The sequence below is a fragment of the Schistocerca americana genome, chromosome 4 (genome assembly GCF_021461395.2).
Source record: "Schistocerca americana isolate TAMUIC-IGC-003095 chromosome 4, iqSchAmer2.1, whole genome shotgun sequence".
NCBI classification, from domain to species: domain Eukaryota; kingdom Metazoa; phylum Arthropoda; class Insecta; order Orthoptera; family Acrididae; genus Schistocerca; species Schistocerca americana.
In genome coordinates, this window is record NC_060122.1 from 266,203,858 (window position 1) to 266,222,355 (window position 18,498).

Genomic DNA, 18,498 nt, shown 5'->3' on the forward strand with positions numbered 1-18,498 from the left:
TTCGCAACCTTTTATTTAATCCGTCCAAAAACTCACAGAGAAAAGAGAATATAGCATTTTCAGTTGATAAACCAATTTTAAAACCAAACTGTACATTTGACAGCAAATTATGTGAATTTAAATGCTCCAACAACCTTGTATATGCAAACTTCTCGATAACCTTAGCAAACACCGATGGCTTAGAAATAGAACTATAATTGTCAACATTATCCCTGTCTCCCTTTTTATAAAGTGGCTTCACTACCGAGTACTTTAATCGGTCAGGAAACCGACCACTCCTAAAGGAAAAGTTACAGATATGGCTAAGTACTGGGCTAACATACATAGAACAATACTTCAATATTCTGCTAGATACCCCGTCATATCCATGAGAGTTCTTGGTCTTTAGTGATTTAATTATTAACTCAATCTCTCTCTTGTCAGTATCATGGAGGAGCATTTCAGGTAACAGTCTTGGAACACTTTTTTCTACGATTGCTATATGATTCCCTGTTGGGGCTAGGTTTCTATTTAGCTCACCTGCTGTATTTAGAAAGTGATTATTAAATACTGTACATATATGCGACTTATCAGTAACACGGACATTCCCACTATGCACTGATTCTATATCCTCGACCTGTCTCTGCAGACCAGCCACTTCCCTTACGACTGACCATATCGTTTTAATTTTATCCTGAGACTTAGCTATTCTATCTGCATACCACATACTTTTTGCCTTCCTAATAACTTTTTTAAGCACCTTACAATACTGTTTGTAATGGGCTGCTGCATTTAGATTTTGACTGTTTCTAACGTTTTGATATAATTGCCACTTTGTTCTACAGGATATTCTTATCCCTCTAGTCAGTCACCCAGGCTGCCTGTTTGTGCTAGTACCCTGTTTTGAACGTTCTAACGGAAAGCAACTTTCAAAGTGCACAAGAAAAGTCTTGAGGAAAGGATTATATTTATCGTCTACTGTATCAGCACTATAAACATCTTGCCACTCTTGTTCCTTGATAAGGTTTACAAAGGTCTCTACAGCAACTGGATCAGCTTTTCTAAAAAGTTGATAACTATATTTAACATGAGTTGCAGCACAAAAATCTTTTAGAGTTAAAACTTGTGCATCATGATCTGAAAGGCCATTCACTTTTTTGCTAACAGAATGCCCTCTAGTAATGCATCATATATCCGCAATTTGAATGTTCAACTTAGATATTTTATGTTACTATTTATCACATATAACACTGCTGGGTAAAATTAAACTTTGTTAAGGAAATTCATCGTCAAGATCTATTGAACTGGGTGTCCCAACGAGTAGATAAGTACAAAATGAATGAAATTTATGGCAGATTTGATCTGATTTTGTTCTTTTCTACACACTGGGGCATCCAGTTCAGTAGATCTCGACGATGAATTCCCTTAACAGAGTCTAATTATACTCAACATTTTTGTATTTGACAATGGCTTAAGGCCGAATTCATGACAGGAATATAAAATAACGAAATTTTACAGTAAAATAAAGGAATTACGATCGAAACATTATTACATGACTGTGGCCCAAAAATGTGAAAAGATTACATACATTGGAATGTACCCTCAGGGAATTCAAAGGGACAACGGAAGACCTTCACCACTTGTCTGCAGACGCTTCTTACTAGATTTACAACCTGGACTTAGAGCTGTGAACCATCTAAGAACTTGAGATTGTGTGTATCTGTGTAGAAATGTATGCGTTTCTTGCAAATAGATGTATATGTTTCCAAGTCATCGTACGATAAACAAATAAATTAATAACGGGCAATGAAGATAGTATTTTCCTATAGCGCTGTAGGCATGAATATGGCTATTACTCTGAAATTGCAATGGATCATTTATGACGAATTTCATTAGCGAATATGTGTATCGTGATGATGCACTTAAACTCCCCAACTCGTCGAACAGGTACCTATGTAAAGACCGCAGGTGAACACCTCGTATTGTTCTTACTGCTCGCTTTTGTGTAATCAATACTTTCTTTCTGAGTGATAAGTAACCCCTAAAAATCATTCCATTATACATTACTGGGTGCAAATTAAATCAGATGGTCTGTTCTTTTCTTTCCGAGACCAGCAATTATACGACGAGCAAAAGTAGCAGAAATTTATTGTTTGGGAAGCTTCGTAACATATTTCATCCAGTTCAAGTTTTCATCAATATGTACACTCAAAATTGTGGAGCATTCTACCCTATTCACTGACTCTTGTTTATTACTACATCAGTTGTTGGTGTGACTCTACTTATTGTACAGAACGGAAGATAGTGTGCTTTTTCAAAATTTAGCAGTAGTTCACTTTCAGAGGATCTCTTAATAATTCTTTGCAAAACAACATCAAGAATCTCTCTTGTTGCTTTCTTTGCAATGGACTTCTTTATAACATTACTATCGTCCGCATAAATTACGAACTCTGCCTGGTGAATGTTAAGTGAAAGGTCATTCACATATATGCGGAATAGGAATGAACTCAGAACTGAACATTGTGGGACTTCTTTGCGATTTCTGCCCAGTGACGAAAATTCTCTACATTTCCAGCAGTGTCTGAATTTTAGCATTGTATTTGTTAAGTATGATTCAAACCAGATGTGGGTAAACCAATCAGTTCCATAAAATTTAAGTCTTTTCAACACTGTGATATGATCTACATAATAAAACATCTCTGAAGGGTCACAGCAGATACCTGTTGGCGGTATATTATTCTTTAAGGTTGGTAACATTTGGTGGGTGATTTTGCAAGTGGCATTTCCAGTGAAGTAACGCTTATGGAATCCAAACGGTGATACACTACATAAACTGTTTCTGTTTAAATGTAAGAATACTCTTGAGTACATTACTTTTTCACATATTACGGAAAAGAAGGTCAATAAGGGAACTGGACGATAATTATTTAAGCCTTTCTTCTCACTTTTCTTATGAGTTGGCTTAACAAATGCATATTTTAAGCTGTCTTGTAGTGATCCATTTCGAAAATCATTAAGAGCATCACTTATGAAGTTAACACAACGTTTCAGGATTTGAAATTCCATCAAGAACATATAAGGCTTTGTTCTTTGAAATTTTTGTCGTTCCATTAATTTAAGTGAAGGATCCTAGAGCTATGTCTATTTGCTAGAAAGTTTTGGGGGATGACATTTTTAGTACATTCTGCTGCTACTTCAACTGAAACATTTAATCCTACTTTTAGAGCCTCATTTAGAAAATGACTGTTGAAAGTGTTTATGACTTGTGACTTTACGTTGTCTTTTAGCTTCATTGTTATGGTATCTTGTTCACTGACTGGCTGTCCTGTCTCTCATTTCGAAACACACCATATCTTTTCTGAATCATTAATTTCTGTCAGAATATATGTACTTCTGCACATTTTAACGATCTTCTTAAAATATAACACCGTTCTTTGTAGTTTACAAGTAGTGTCAGACCTTTATTACTCTTGGTTTTTATACAACTTTCCGTTCTCCTCTTATAGCAGATGTTAGTTCTTTAGTTATCCATGGCTTATCTTTTTTTTTTTTTTTATGAAAGCCTCTTTCACATAATGACAAAGATTTGCTATGGAATAAATTTAACTTGACATTATCATCTCTTTCTACACATACCCTATCCCAAACCACCTCTCTTAACTTTGCATACTTTTAATTTTATATCCTTACTCATTAATAAGCTTCACTGCTTTGTATAAACCTGCCTCAAGGCATTTTATATCCATTACTTCCGGATCATGATCAGTGTGTCCATTAACTACTAGGTACAGATCAATTGTTTCAACCTGAGAACTGTCTACAAAAATATTGTCAGTCAGGGTCTTATATCTTGTTACATACGAGACGGAAAATTAGCTATTGAAATTAGACTGAAATATTCAAATAATAATTCCTTTCGGTTTTCCTGTCTGTATCTTTTATGAAAAACGGTTATAATGAAGTATTCTGTAGTAGTAGCTCACAAGTACATTCTTCTAGATTCTGATATACACAAAAATTTGTTGGAAAATATTTATTTTTGTCTCCAGTTTTTACATTGTTTGCAGCTACTCCTTTTTCCGTTGGCATTCTACATGATAATGATTCTATTTTATAATCCCTTATGTTTAACTTTTCTATCCCTGTGATTACACAGGATTCAAAAAGCCGCAGTACATCCATTACTTCAGAATTTTTCCTATCTTCTAGACATACAAGATGCTTTTCTGGACGTATGCTTGATCTCTCTTTTAATCCCCTAATGCAAACTAATTTTACTTTTCCAGAAATTTCTACGTATATATCTGTCACATTTATTCTTTAATCGTTGACTCTGACATTAAGTAACTCAATCCTGTTTTTATGTCTAAACATATGTTGCTAAAACAATGACATTCTAAACACAGCAAAGTTAGGTCTGAAAGGTCAATGTTGTAAAATTAATCTTCTCTGGCTTGTAATCGCAGAAAATACATGTTTTCTAAAATACTAGGCAAACTCACAAACACAGACATTCTGAATTACCAAAAAAAATTAAATTATTTAGCTTACACTCGGTGTAAATCATGGTACACCCTCAGCTGAAATCTAAATCCTTCTATGATGTTTGCCAAGTCAGAACGGTATCTATATTTATGGTATCTATATGTACGGAATCTATATGTCTACAATATGTAAGGTGAGTTGTCATTCCAGTCTGAAGAAAAGCTATAAACATACTATCACGACCTAACGTTTCTCAGTAATGTTTCAGCACAGTTCCTGACAAAAGAAAATATATCACTAGATGAATGTGAGCGATGGTAGTACTTAACAATTACTACTTTTCATTACAAATAATCGGGCCTAGTCGATGTTACGCAGAAAACTAATTCCCCTAATGTTTACCACTGAAAGCTATGGTGCCAAGGTTCTGTGAAATGTCTCGTTTCCTGCAATAAACTATTAAATAACACAAATATATGATCAAACTACGTGATATAGAATACCACAGACACTAAGAACATGTCGAAACACCCTTGCGAGGAAGAGTAATGTGTTTTATGAAGACGTGTCACTTAAAATGAAAAAAAAACTACACTGGAGAAGCCAACCCTTAGGCCACGATTACACTGGCCTTTCTCTGGATCTGCTGACGTGCTTTAGCTGTTTGGAATCGCTTATATTTTGACATTGCTACTCACTGAGCGTGACGTTACGTCGTAATTTTAAAAGGTCGTTGTTATGATTGCACACTTGAGGCGAGAGGAGCTGGAACTTTTTTATAACAGCCTGTAACGCTGGAGGGAGTGCAGACTTGTTGTTACCTGCTGCTTCTTGCATTGTGTGGCGGGATGGTGGTCATCAGCTGGTGAGGCGTGGGCTCCTGTTTTCCTCCTGCTGGACGCAGGCTGCGAAGCAGCAGTCGCTCGCCGGCTGGCTCTGAGCACTATGGGACTCAACTGCTGTGGTCATTAGTCCCCTAGAACTTAGAACTACTTAAACTTAACTAACCTAAGGACATCACACACACCCACGGCCGAGGCAGGATTCGAACCTACGACCGTAGCAGCAGCGCGGCTCCGGACTGGAGCGCCTAGAACCGCACGGCCACCGCGGCCGGCTCGCTCGCCGGTAGCGCTCGAGACTCGTGCTGTTGGTGCGGCATGTTGGACTCTGAGGGCTGCCAGCCAGGATGGGGCAAACCTGAGTTCATCCTCTGTCTCCATATTGCTAGGGTGTTTTATTATTTATATGGCTTCTCTGATCCTGCGTTTCGCCAAGGCCGACTGCTTAGCCAGTATGCGGAATTCGTCAAATCGGAGTTCCCTGACGCAGTCTTGGAGGTGTTCGACCACTCCAGACCTGCTGTGCTGCCACAGACGAATGAAGTTCTAGTGTTCCTTTATTGGCGTTGGTATCGGCCTGCCGGTCTCACCAATGTATACTTCTCCACAATGACTTCCGACCAACTGCAGTGTGTAAAGCATCTCACCTTTGTGCATCCTAACAGTCCTTGATCTTGCTGCTGCTGTCGTAGACAGGTTGGATACCAACCCGGGGCAGGAGCTACCAGTGCGGCTAGTGACATTTTTTACGTAAGATAATCGTGCTGTGGCCTATAGTTTGTCAATTTCTTACCTGTCTCACTTTTTTTGTTTGTAATTGACATGGTTATTTGTATCGATTTATGATTGTAGCCATTAGCCACGAACGTTGTAGAATTTTTCGAGCTGTTTTGTTATGTCTTAATCATCGCTTAGGGGCTGCCCACGGATGGCCAAAGAACAGATAAGTGAGGGTTTCTGCATAGAATGGTGGTCGGAATGTGAGTGCAAATACCTGCCCGTAAGTGTAGGCTTCCGATATGTTCTGTATCCCAGTGTGTCTTCCGTTGTCCTGTATAATTCCATGACCAAGAATGGGATTGCGCCACTCTTCTTTGCCTCGAGTGTAAACTGTATCTCTCCGCGCATTTTATTTAATTATACCTGAAACCTGTGTAGCTCCGTTTCACTATGATGGCGAACATATCGTCGACGTATCTCAACATGGATCGCGGGTGCAAAGGAGCAGAACGAGGTGCCATTGCTTCAAAGGCCTCCATGACTATATCTTCTGCTAACAGGGATAGGGGTGATCCTATTATTACGCCGTCTGCCTGCTCATTGTATTTTCCCTGTCATTTTCAATCTGTTGAAGATAAACGTTGCTCAGCCATGTCGCATATATCTGGTGGTATTTGCTCTTGTTGTATTGGCTGCTGTGTTGATTTAGGGGGTGAGAGGACCAAACAGAAAGGTCATCGGTCCTATCGGATTAGGGAAGGATGGGGAAGGAAGTCGGCCGTACCATTTCAAAGGAACCATCCCGGCATCTCCCTGAAGCGATTTAGAGAACTCACGGAAAACCTAAATCACGATGGTCAGACGCGGGTTGGAACCGTCGTCATCCCGAATACGAGTCAACCGCGCCATCTCGTTCGCTTCTTCTAGGATGTAAACAGTTTCGTCTACCGACACGTTTGAAAATAGTGACTTAATTTCGAAGCTGTTCATGGCGTCCGTGGGTGAAATTGTTTATATTTTCTCTGAAGTGCGTCGAGTTCTTGACGGGGGAGTCCGTTTTGCCAACTGGAGATCTGCAGGCAGTATATTTTGCTAAATTGTATGTGGGCGAGTTAATCCCATTCACTATTGGCCTTAAAGGATAATTTTCCTTATGATTCTCTGGTATTCCATGGGTTCTAGAACCAACTGGTACTCAGGGAATGAGTTCCTCGACTATGTCAGCATTTATTCTAGAGTCCTTGATTGAGATCGGCGTCTTTCAAATTGTCTTCGCCGTGGGGTCCGCTCTTAGTCCACTGTACATGGAATCTTCTAATAATTGCTTCATCTTGTCTTCATATTGCACTGTGTCCAAGACGACAATGGAAGTGCTATTGTCCGCCTGTAATATCGTAATATCGTTGTTCTTATTCAGTTTTGTGATAACTGCAATGTTCTCACAGGTAAGGGTGTTCTTCGTTGGCTTAGTACGGTTTCCGGCCTAACTTTCTCAGCTTCTATCACAGACGTGTGCCGGAGTGCTGCTTCCAAGGACTCGACGATTTCTTCTTTAGGAATCCGTTCCGGTGTAAAAGCGAAGTTTAGTCCCTTAACCAGTGTTTCTGTGGCCACTTCGCTGGCAGAATGAGACGAGAACTTAATCACTGTTCGAGGTGCTTAAAAAGGACGCATGGTCTTTGGTAGTTGCTCAGATTTCTTCCGCCGACAATGTCCCAGTCGGCCGGCGATAGCATTGCTCATAGCGGAAGATGCATTCGCAGCAATCCTCTATTGCGGAACAAGATGCCATCGGAACTGTTGAAAACGCTCCTTCGAAAGAGATTTACTGGTTCGCCCGTAGATGCTTCTTTCTTTGTGGCTTCGATGTGCAGTCTACATCGGTGAGAATGGTAGGCCGTTAGCAACGCGTGTACGGTGTGACGTAACACAGCAAATCTGCAGGGGCCGAATGCCGGCAAGACTGCGGCAAGGAAATCAAATTTAACAAAACCCGCGTACTGGCTAAGCAGATGGCCTTGACGAAACGCAAGATCAGAGAGGCCATAGAAACCATAAAACGCCAAAACAGTGTGAACACAGAGGATAGATATAGGCCTGACTCATCTTGGGTAACGAGAAGTGAGCGACGTCAGCGAGTAACTGCCGCCGTCTGGCCTCACTCCAGTAGGAGGAAAACAGGAGCCCACGCCTCATTCACCGATGATCGCCAATCTTAGCAAACAATGCAAGAAACAACAGACGACAGCAGACCTCCACTCCTCCACTCCCTACATCGCTTTTTTTCTGTTTTCATCGGTCTTCTCAATGTTGCGGCGCGCCACTAGTTCCTCTCCTATGACAATCTCTTCATCTCAGGTTAACAAATGGTTCAAATGGCTCTGAGCACTATGGGACTTAACTGCTGAAGTCATCAGTCCCCTATAACTTAGAACTACTTAAACCTAACTAACCTAAAGACGACACGCACATCCATGCCCGAGGCAGGTTCGAACCTGCGACCGTAGCGGTCGCGCGGTTCCAGACTGTAGTGCCTAGAACCGCTCGGCCACTCCGGCCGGCTCAGGTTAACATTTGCAGCCTACGTCCTTAGTTATTTGCTGGATGTATTCCTAGCTCTCTCATCCTCTAGAATTTTTACCCTCTACAGCTCCCTGTAGTACCAAGGAAGTTATTCCCTGACGGTGGGCCGAGGTGGCCGAGCGGTTCTAGGCGCTACAGTCCGAAACCGCTCGACCGCTACGAACGCAGGTTCGAATCCTGCCTCGGGCATGGATGTGTGTAATGTCCTTAGGTTAGTTAGGTTTAAGTAGTTCTAAGTTCTAGGGTACTGATGACCTCAGATGCTAAGTCCCGTAGTGCTCAGAGCCATTTGAACCAGCCATTTCTCTGTGAACTTATCGCTGTATGTTACATGTGCAGTAGTCCCCATGTATGCGTTTTGCAACCAATTTTTACGTATTTTGACGAATTTGGAGTAAGCTACAGAGATCGACTATGGCCATCTATTATACTATAGTCTACGTAATGTCAATAACCGAACTGTGTGTATTTCAATAAGGTGTACAGTCAATTTAGAAGTGAAAGTAAATCATTTGAAAGGCCACTGTGCTTGTAAAGTGTGTTTTGTGTTGAAAATCTCACAATTTTCCTTGGTGCAAAGTATATTACAAGAAGCAAACTACACGTCTCTCTCATGTTTTTATCAAAGATTTTAATTTCCAGATATCACCTCTTGTCATTCTCTTTGAATATGTTACATCCGTGTTACTGCGTTTGGTCATGCCGTGTGTAAACATGAGAGAATTTATAATTGCACAGGCTTCCATGCTCAGAGTCACGAAAGTTTTCTCGGTATCGTACACCATTATTAAAAAAAAAAAAAAAAAACTACGGTGGCGAAGAAAACGTTTTGACGACACTTCCAGAGGCCTTCTGAATCTACTGATCCGCTTTGGCTGAGTGGAGTTGCTTATATTTTGATATTTTGTCATTGCTGCTCACTGAGCATGAAGTAAAATCACAATTTTAAAAGATCGTTGCCATGATTGCTCGCTTGAGATGGAAGGCGCGGGAACAATCTAATGAGTCTAAAATATGTACTGCGAATAAATCGAAGAAAGGCGAAAGTTATGAGAAGTAGCAAAAATGAAAACAACGAGAAACTTAACATTAGGATGGATGGATGGATGACGTTAAGGGATTCTGCTACCAAGGCACTAAAATAAACCTTGAAGGACAGAGCAAGGAAGACTGGAACTGGCAAAAAGGGCACTTCTTGACAAGAGAAGTCTGATAGTATCAAACATGTACCTTAATTTGAGGAAGAAATTTCTGAGAATGGAGTCAGCGTTGTATGGTAGTGGAATATGGACTATGAGGAAACGGGAACAGAAGTGAATTGGAGGATTTGAGATGTGGTGTTACCGAAGAATGTTAACATACAGTATTGCGTGTGCTTGGTTCGATACAACGTCCACAAATGGCAACCGCCGTCTGTGTACCTTACTAGAGAACACTGGTACTCATTTCCTTCACCTCCACCTGATACAGTAAGCATAAGACAGCCTACAGAAGTTGAATAACTTTTGTTGTTGCACACACTGAAAGCGAAGATCTCAGGCTATGCAATAAGGCCACAGGTACTGCATGTATCAAACCAGATTTAACATATCGTACGCTGATACACATGTTCAGATTTGTGTTAATTCCTAAGGGACCAAACTGCTGAGGTCATCGTTCCCTAGACTTACACACTACTGAAACCAAGAACAACACACACACACCCATGCCCGAGGGAGGACTCGAACCTCTGGTGGGAGGGGCCGCACAATCCGTGACATGGCGCCTTAGACAGCACGGTCACTCCGAGCGGATGTTATACATGTTCCCCTAATTATTTTAAGAAGTGTATTCTCATGTACCACAAAACTCTAAAGATAACTGCCAGAGACACACGTCAAACAGACAGATTGGCGTCACCCGATATTGTTGTGACAGTTATGTCATGTTTCCGTGTAATCCTTACACCGCATGGGAATAACGTCATTATTGTCCCCTAAGAACCTTTTACCCATCGACTGTGTATATCTTACTTAGTAGGCTCGAATATTCTAGAATCAGGATGCAGAATTCTCATGAACATATTCGCACATAAATGAATATATACATTCATCGCGAGCAGCACAGGGTGATTGTAATTAAAGCTACACTTTCAAACAGCTGTAGATATAACACCTGGCAACGGAATATTGTCGGAGAAGGGAGACAACGTATGGCAGAAGAAAAATAAATAGTTACAAAATGTAGCAATAGATGGAGCTGTAAGCATCATAATTAAATATTGGTCGACTACAAATGGCAAATGAATCATACAACAACGCAAGGTGTACGTTTGACGTTAAACAATCTGTACTACTCAGTATGTATGGGTGTGCAGGTGTGATAGTAAGTTCATCCCCATGGCCAGGTCATGTCACATCTCATGGAAAAAATCAATTTTGAATTGTCCTGAGGCCAAAAACCGCATAAAAAGCACCGATCAAAATCAAATCGGATTATTAATTTCCGTGTGACTGGCCGCTAAACATGTTCGGTATGCTGTCCGCCGTTTTCTGCAACAAGTTTTCTGCAATCGAGAAACAGCATGTTCCACAACTGTTCGAAGTGTTTCCGCGGTCACTTTCAGAATCTGTTGTGTAATGCGTGCCTTCGGTGCAGCTAAGTTTGTAATCGGAACTCGGAACACAACATGTTTCAGATATCCTCACAGCCAGAAGTCACACGCAATAGGATCAGGTGATCGCGACGGCCAGGTTGTAGGGCAATGGGTGGCTGATAATTCTAGCATATCCGAAAAGGCGCTTCAGCAGCTGCTTAACTGGAATTGCAATGTGCGGAGGTGGCCATTTTGCATAAAAATGATCCCATCCACACATCCACGCTGTTGGAGAGCTGGAATGACGTGGTTGTGCAAAAGACACTCATAACGCTTACCAGTGACGGTACAGGTAACAGGACTGGAGGCACCTGTCTCTTCGAAAAAATGTGGCCCTATGATAAATGATACCGTCAACCAGCATCACACAATGACCTTTTCAGGATGAAGTGGTACTGGTTGATTTGCGTGTGGATTTTTCGTAGCCCATATTCGACAGTTCTGTGTATTGACATATCCTGTCAGATGGAAGTGGGCTTCGTCTCTCCACAAAATCTTCCACAGCCTATCACTAACCACTTCCATGCGAACAAGAAATTCTAAAGCAAAGGTCCCTCTTGCTAACAGAAAGCAACTCGTGGACATGGGTAATTTTGAATGGATAGCAAAGAAGGATGTTTCGTAGGATTTCACGCGAGATGCTCATGGGTATGTCCAATGTTTGGGCAATTCTTCGTGTACTACTTGTTTTCACACCACCACTCATCTCCTCCTGCATTGCTTTTGTCATTGCTTCCACTGCTTGCACGTCGAATCAATTCGTGTCCTCCCCCTACCAGGTTACACACTAAAAGAACCCGTCTTTTCAAATTTCCGAATTAGTTTCTCTAGATCCACTGCAGTCATCGGACCAACGACTTTTTTCAAACCCTTCAGAACTTCTACGGTGTAACGTGTGCACAGTCATCACTCTTGTAATACAGCTTTACAAGCCGAGCGCGATCCTGCATTGAGACAGTCACGGCGAACGTCGCAGACGCGAAAGGAGGAAAAACCATGGACCCGGAGTGTTTATACCAGCTTCAGTGGATCGTGACAGGTGTTTTCATTTATGTATTCTGGCACAAACAGCGCCATCTATTGATCAATTTTCACAATTTTTCTTTCTTCTTCCATTCATTTTCCCCGTTCTCCGGAAATATTCTGTTACATTTTGACGTCATTCTGACTAGCGGTGTGCCCGCATCTCGTGGTCGTGCGGTAGCGTTCTCGCTTCCCACGCCCGGGTTCCCGGGTTCGATTCCCGGCGGGGTTAGGGATTTTCTCTGCCTCGTGATGGCTGGGTGTTGTGTGATGTCCTTAGGTTAGTTAGGTTTAAGTAGTTCTAAGTTCTAGGGGACTGATGACCATAGATGTTAAGTCCCGTAGTGCTCAGAGCCATTTGAACCATTTGACTAGCGGTGTTATTTCTACAGCTTTTTGAAAATTTAACTTATTTAACTTATTTCGTTATGTCGACATATCTTTATGCCATTTCTGCTGATGATTGTGCCATATTTGAAATTCCGCCTGCTGCAGGTTGCCTACATCCTCTCCAACAGTTGCTTTTAGCCTCTTAACCGTGTCTAGGAGCTTAGGTGGACATTTATTAGGACTCTCTAAGTTCCTTCAAGGTCATTTCCGGATAGATATCAGAAGTTATAGAGCATAATGAAACATAATTGCCAGATAGTTCGTGGGAAATGCTTGTCTTAAGATTGAGGCTACGATTGCAGGACCAGAGATGAGCGGCGCGCTGAGCTGAGCAGCGCCGGCGAAACGAACCGGTGTTGCTCAGCGCGCGGGACCACAGTGGCGCTGCTGGCGCAGCGGCGTTGAGCGAATCAAATATTTCTTTCTGAGAACGGCGACCAGAGCGTTCGAGTGACTCCACCTGCGTTAGGGCAAACCTTGCAGTGGACGGCAGTTGCTGCGGGAAAGAGTGTTAGCACGGTTGCTGGCACTTGTGTTTCTTTCGTCATATTGTTGAGAATATGAAGTCAGTTTACACCATGATAGCAGCAGTTTTTACTGAGCGTCATTTATGGAACCAGCGAGAAAAGAATTATTACATTCATTCATTTTGGACAAGTTATATGATGAGATGTCACCAGAATTACGGATTACAAGTGCGTAACACATTTCCTTAATATATTATTTCCGTCACCGTATTAAAACGAGAAGGGGCATCAAAGCTGAAGCAGCAGAACTGACAAACACATGAAAATTATGTTTTATTGTATGAGAAAAGGTTTGAAACACCATATTTCTACGACATGCAGCGCTTCGATACTCAGGGATCCTTCTAGGTCAATGAGAGTGTTGCGCGGAACACAGAAAGGAAAGGAAGAAAGGTAGATTAGGTTTAACGTCCCTTAGTCATCGAGGTCATTAGAGACGGAACACAAATTCGATTGTGTCAGGGTTGCTGTTGTTGTCTTCTGTTCAAAGAATGGTTTGATACAGTTCTCCATGCTACTCGTTCGTATTAGAAGTTACGATTGTGTATGTTCTAGGAGCTGGCGGTCTTCTGTGCACGTAGCGTTATGATAAACTAGGTTTTTTGCTGAGTGGTTGGCTAGTTTAACGTCAGTTGGGGAAAGATACATGGGTAGATAGGTTGGCATACACGGATTTGTTCACCACCGTACCCTTTGGGTGGTCCTTGGTGACACAATGGTTCATTTTATTGATTTTAGACTTAACACTTTTAATGTTTTGTTTTTTGTTTTTTTAAAAATCTAGTGCTCTCCAGTGTACGGATAACATTGGTAGGACTCGGGCAAATGTCATGCCACTAGTTTATATAATGAATCTATGAGGTATAACCTACGTGTGTGTTTTGGGCTTCTATGAAAATGTTCTTCCTTTCACCATTAAACTTTTTTCCATGTGGTAGAGGGGTGTAAGTTGTCGTTTGAAGGCTTCATTTGGGCAACCACGGCCCATGAATATCACTTGGCTGTAGTTTGATAGGCGATTGGCTGCCGCCGACGTGGTTGCCGTTGGCTTTAACAGATGGCGCCTAAGTCGTTTGCGTACGCGAGCTGATCACAGGGTTTTAGTTTATGATGGATAATGTTTGTTATATTTAATTTGGTGGTATTTTTTTAGAGATTTGGGAGTTTGAAAGGTTTATTCGTGAAGGAACTCCCCCCCCCCCATATTATTTATTTTATATTGACATATGGTTTGAGTTGTGCTTAGTGCCACTACTGCCTATAGGTATAGTAAGGCAATGTAAATTTAAAAAAATTGTGATGTCACCGCCAGACACCACACTTGCTAGGTGGTAGCCTTTAAATCGGCTGCGGTCCGTTAGTATACGTCGGACCCGCGTGTCGCCACTATCACTTACTGCAGACCGAGCGCCGCCACACGGCACGTCTAGAGAGACTTCCTAGCACTCGCCCCAGTCGTACAGCCGACTTTGCTAGCGATGTTTCACTGACAAATTACGCTCTCATTTGCCGAGACGGTAGTTAGCATAGCCTTCAGCTACGTCATTTGCTACGACCTAGCAAAGCGCCATTACCAGTTACTATTGATGCTGTAAAACATGTACCGTCAAGAACGATGTTCACCAATTATGGATTAAAGTTAAGTATTCCAGCAGCTACGTACGTTTTCTGTTAGTCTCATTTCCTTGACCTGTTCCAGACCTCACGCCAGCCTGCGTGAGCTAAAACGCGTGCGTTTCGGCTTCCTCTCATAGTGGGTTGGCTGTCTTGCCAATCCACAACAAAAATCCTTTAGAGTTAACGTGTACGGAAGTGCCATTCCGGTTGCTAGTCATAATTACACCCTGTTAGACGTTATATGCTGAGTATATTATTATTAAATTAGATGTGAACGCATGGAGCACATGACCATGCAACGCCCCATACCAAGGCCGCTTCGCTGCTAGTTGACTTGTTTAGCGTCAGTACACGCTCTGCTTCAAGACTGCTTGTGTCGCAGTTATATGTTATTGGACACTTTCTTTGAGTTGTCAAGGCTTTACGCCTGGTTGGTTAGGAAGGAGCTGAAGTTTGTGGTACGTAACTTACATGACCTGATCTCATTTTCTGTAACGTTGAGACTTGTTGAGTGTGCTGTTCACTTATGTTTTGTACTTTTTTGTGACAGATGTCTGAAGATGTGTGTAATCCCGAAACGCGTAACACGTTCTAATACAAGGGTCAATTGAACATCTCATGACTTTATTGCGGTTGTACAGCATTGGTTGGCAATTATTAAATACACGGAAAGTCATCGAGTAAAATAGAAGGAATATCCGGCCTTCCCCAAGGAAGTGTTATAGGGACTCTGTTGTTCCTAATCTATATTAACGATATCAATCTCGGTAGCCCTCTTAGATTGTTTCCAGATGATGCTGTCTTTTACCGTTTTGTAAAGTCATCAGATGACCCAAACGAATTGAAAAATGATTTAGATAAGATATCTGCATGGAGCGAAAAGTGGCAATCGACCCTGAATAAGGAAAAGTGTCAAGTTATTCACATGAGTACTAAAAGAAATCGGTTAAATTTCGATACGTGATAAGTCACAATCTGAAGGCTGAAAATTCACCTAAGCACTTAGGCATTACAATTACAAATAACCTAAATTGGAACGATGACATCGATAATGTTGTGAGTAGAGCAAGCCAAAACCTGCTATTCATTGGCAGAACATTTAAAAGGTGCAAAAGGTTTATTAAGGAGATTGCTTACACCACACCTATCCGCCCTATTCGGGGGTATTACTCTGTGGTGTGTGATCTGCATCAGGTGGGACTGACGGGTGAAACCGAAAAAAATCAAAGAAGGGCAGCTCGTTTTGTATGATCGCGAAATAGGGGAGATAGTGCCACAGACTTGATACGTGGATTAGAGTGGCAACCATTAAAACACAGGCGTTCTTCGTTGCGACGGAATCTTCTCATGAAATTTCAGTCACCAGTTCTCTCCTCCCATTGCGAAAATATTCTGTTGGCACCCACCCACATAGAGAGAAATGATCATCACGTAAAAGGAAGAGAAATCAATTCTCGCATAGAAAAATTTAAGTTCTCGTTTTTCCCGCGCTCCGTTCGAGAGTGGAACGGTAGAAAGACAGCTTGAAGGTGGTTCATCGAGCCCACTACCAGGCACTTTATTGCGAATAGCAGAGTAATCACGTAGATGTAGATGGAGAAGTAGATGTACTCTGTCCTGTGTAACCCTCTTCAACTCCGTGTTACTACTGCAACCTACATGCTTCTGAATCTGCTTAGTGTATTCATCTCTTGGCCTCCCTCTATGATATTTATCCTCCACGCTGCCCTCCAATACTAAATTGGTGATCCCTTGATGCCTCGGAACATTTCCTACCAACCGATCCCTTCTTTTACACAGGTTGCGCCACATTACTCCTCTCCTCAGTTCTGTTCAGCACCTCCTCATTAGTTGAATGATCTACCCATATAATCTTCAGGATCTTTCTGTAGGACCACATTTCAAAAGCTTCTATTCTCTTCTTGTCTAAACTGTTTATCATCTATGCTTCACTTCCATACATACCTACACTCCATACAAATACTTTCAGAAACGACTTCTGACACTTCAGTCTATACTCGATGTTAAAAAATTTCTCTTCTTCAGAAACGATTTCCTTGCCACCGCTAGTCTACATTTTATATCCTCTCCACTTCGACCATTGTCAGTTATTTTGCTGCCCAAATAGTAAAACTCATCCACTACTTTAAGTGTCTCACTTTTAAATCTAATTTCCTCATATCACCTAATTTAATTCGAGCCGCGCGGAGTGGGCTCTCGGTTTGAAGCACCACTGTCAATTCCGTTCATCTGCTCTTCCAGGTCCTTTGCTGTATCTGACAGAATGGCAGTGTCGTCGGCAAAACTCAAAGTTTTTTATTTCTTCTCCCTGGATGTTAATTCCTACGGCAATTGTTTCCCTTTATTTATTGCCTACTCAATATTCAGATTGAATAACATCGGGAATAGGCTACAACCCTATCTCACTCCCTTCTCAATCACTGCGTTCCTTGCATGCCCATTGACTCTTATAACTGCCATCTGGCTTCGGTAAAAATTACAATAGCCTTTCGCTCGCTGTGTTTTACCCCTGCCACATATAGAGTTTTAAGAAGAGTATTCCAGTCAACACTGGCAACAACTTTCTCTAAGTATACAAACGATATAAACGTAGGTTTGTCTTTCCCTAACCTCTCTTCTAAGAAACGTCATGGGGTTAGTACTGCCTCGCATCTTTCTACATTTCGATTGAATCCAAACTGATTTTCCCCGAGGTCGACTTCTATCAGTTTTTTCCATTCGTCTGTATTTCCATTCTTCTCTATGTAATTCGTGTTAGTATTTTACAACCATGACTTATTAAACTGGTAGTTTGGTAATTCTCACACCTGTAAGCACCTGCTTTCTTTGGAATTGGAATTATTATATTCTTCTTGAAGTCTGAGGGTATTTCGCTACCTCCCAAATCTTGCTCACCTGTTGGAAGAATTTTGTCATGGCTGGCTCTCCCTACTCTATCACTGCTTCTAACGGAACGTTGTCTACTCCCTGGGCCTTGTTTCGAATTAGGTCCTTCAGTGCTCTGTCAAATTCTTCACTCAGTATCTTATCTGCCATCTCATCTTCATCTACTTCCTCTTAAATTTCCATAATACTGCCCTCAAATACATCGCCATTGTATTGACCCTCTATACACTTCTTCTACGTTTCTACTTTACCTTCTTTGCGTAGTACTGGTTTTCCACCTGAGATCTTGATATTCACACAAGTGGTTCTCTTTTCTCCAAAGGACTCTTTAATTTCCTTGTAGGCGGCATCTGTCTTACCCCCAATAATATATGCTTCTACATCCTTACATTTGTCCTCTAGCCATTCCTGCTTAGCCATTTTGCACTTCCTGTCCATCTCATTTTTGAGACGTTTGTATTCCTTTCGCCTGCATTTATTGCATTTTCATATTTCCATCTTTCATCGTTCAAATTCCATATCTCTTGTGCTACCCAAGGATTTCGTCTTTTTACCTACTTGATTCTCTGCTGCTTTCACTATTTCATCTCTCCAAGCTACCCTTTCTCCTTCTACCGTATTACTATCCCCTGCTCTTGTCAGTCGTTCACTAACGCTCGCTATGAAACTTTCTACAGTCTCTGGTTCTTTCAGTTTATCCAGGTCCCATCTACTTAAATTCCCACCTTTTTGCAGTTTCTTCAGTTTTAATCTACAGGTCATAACCAATAGATTGTGGTCAGAGTCCACA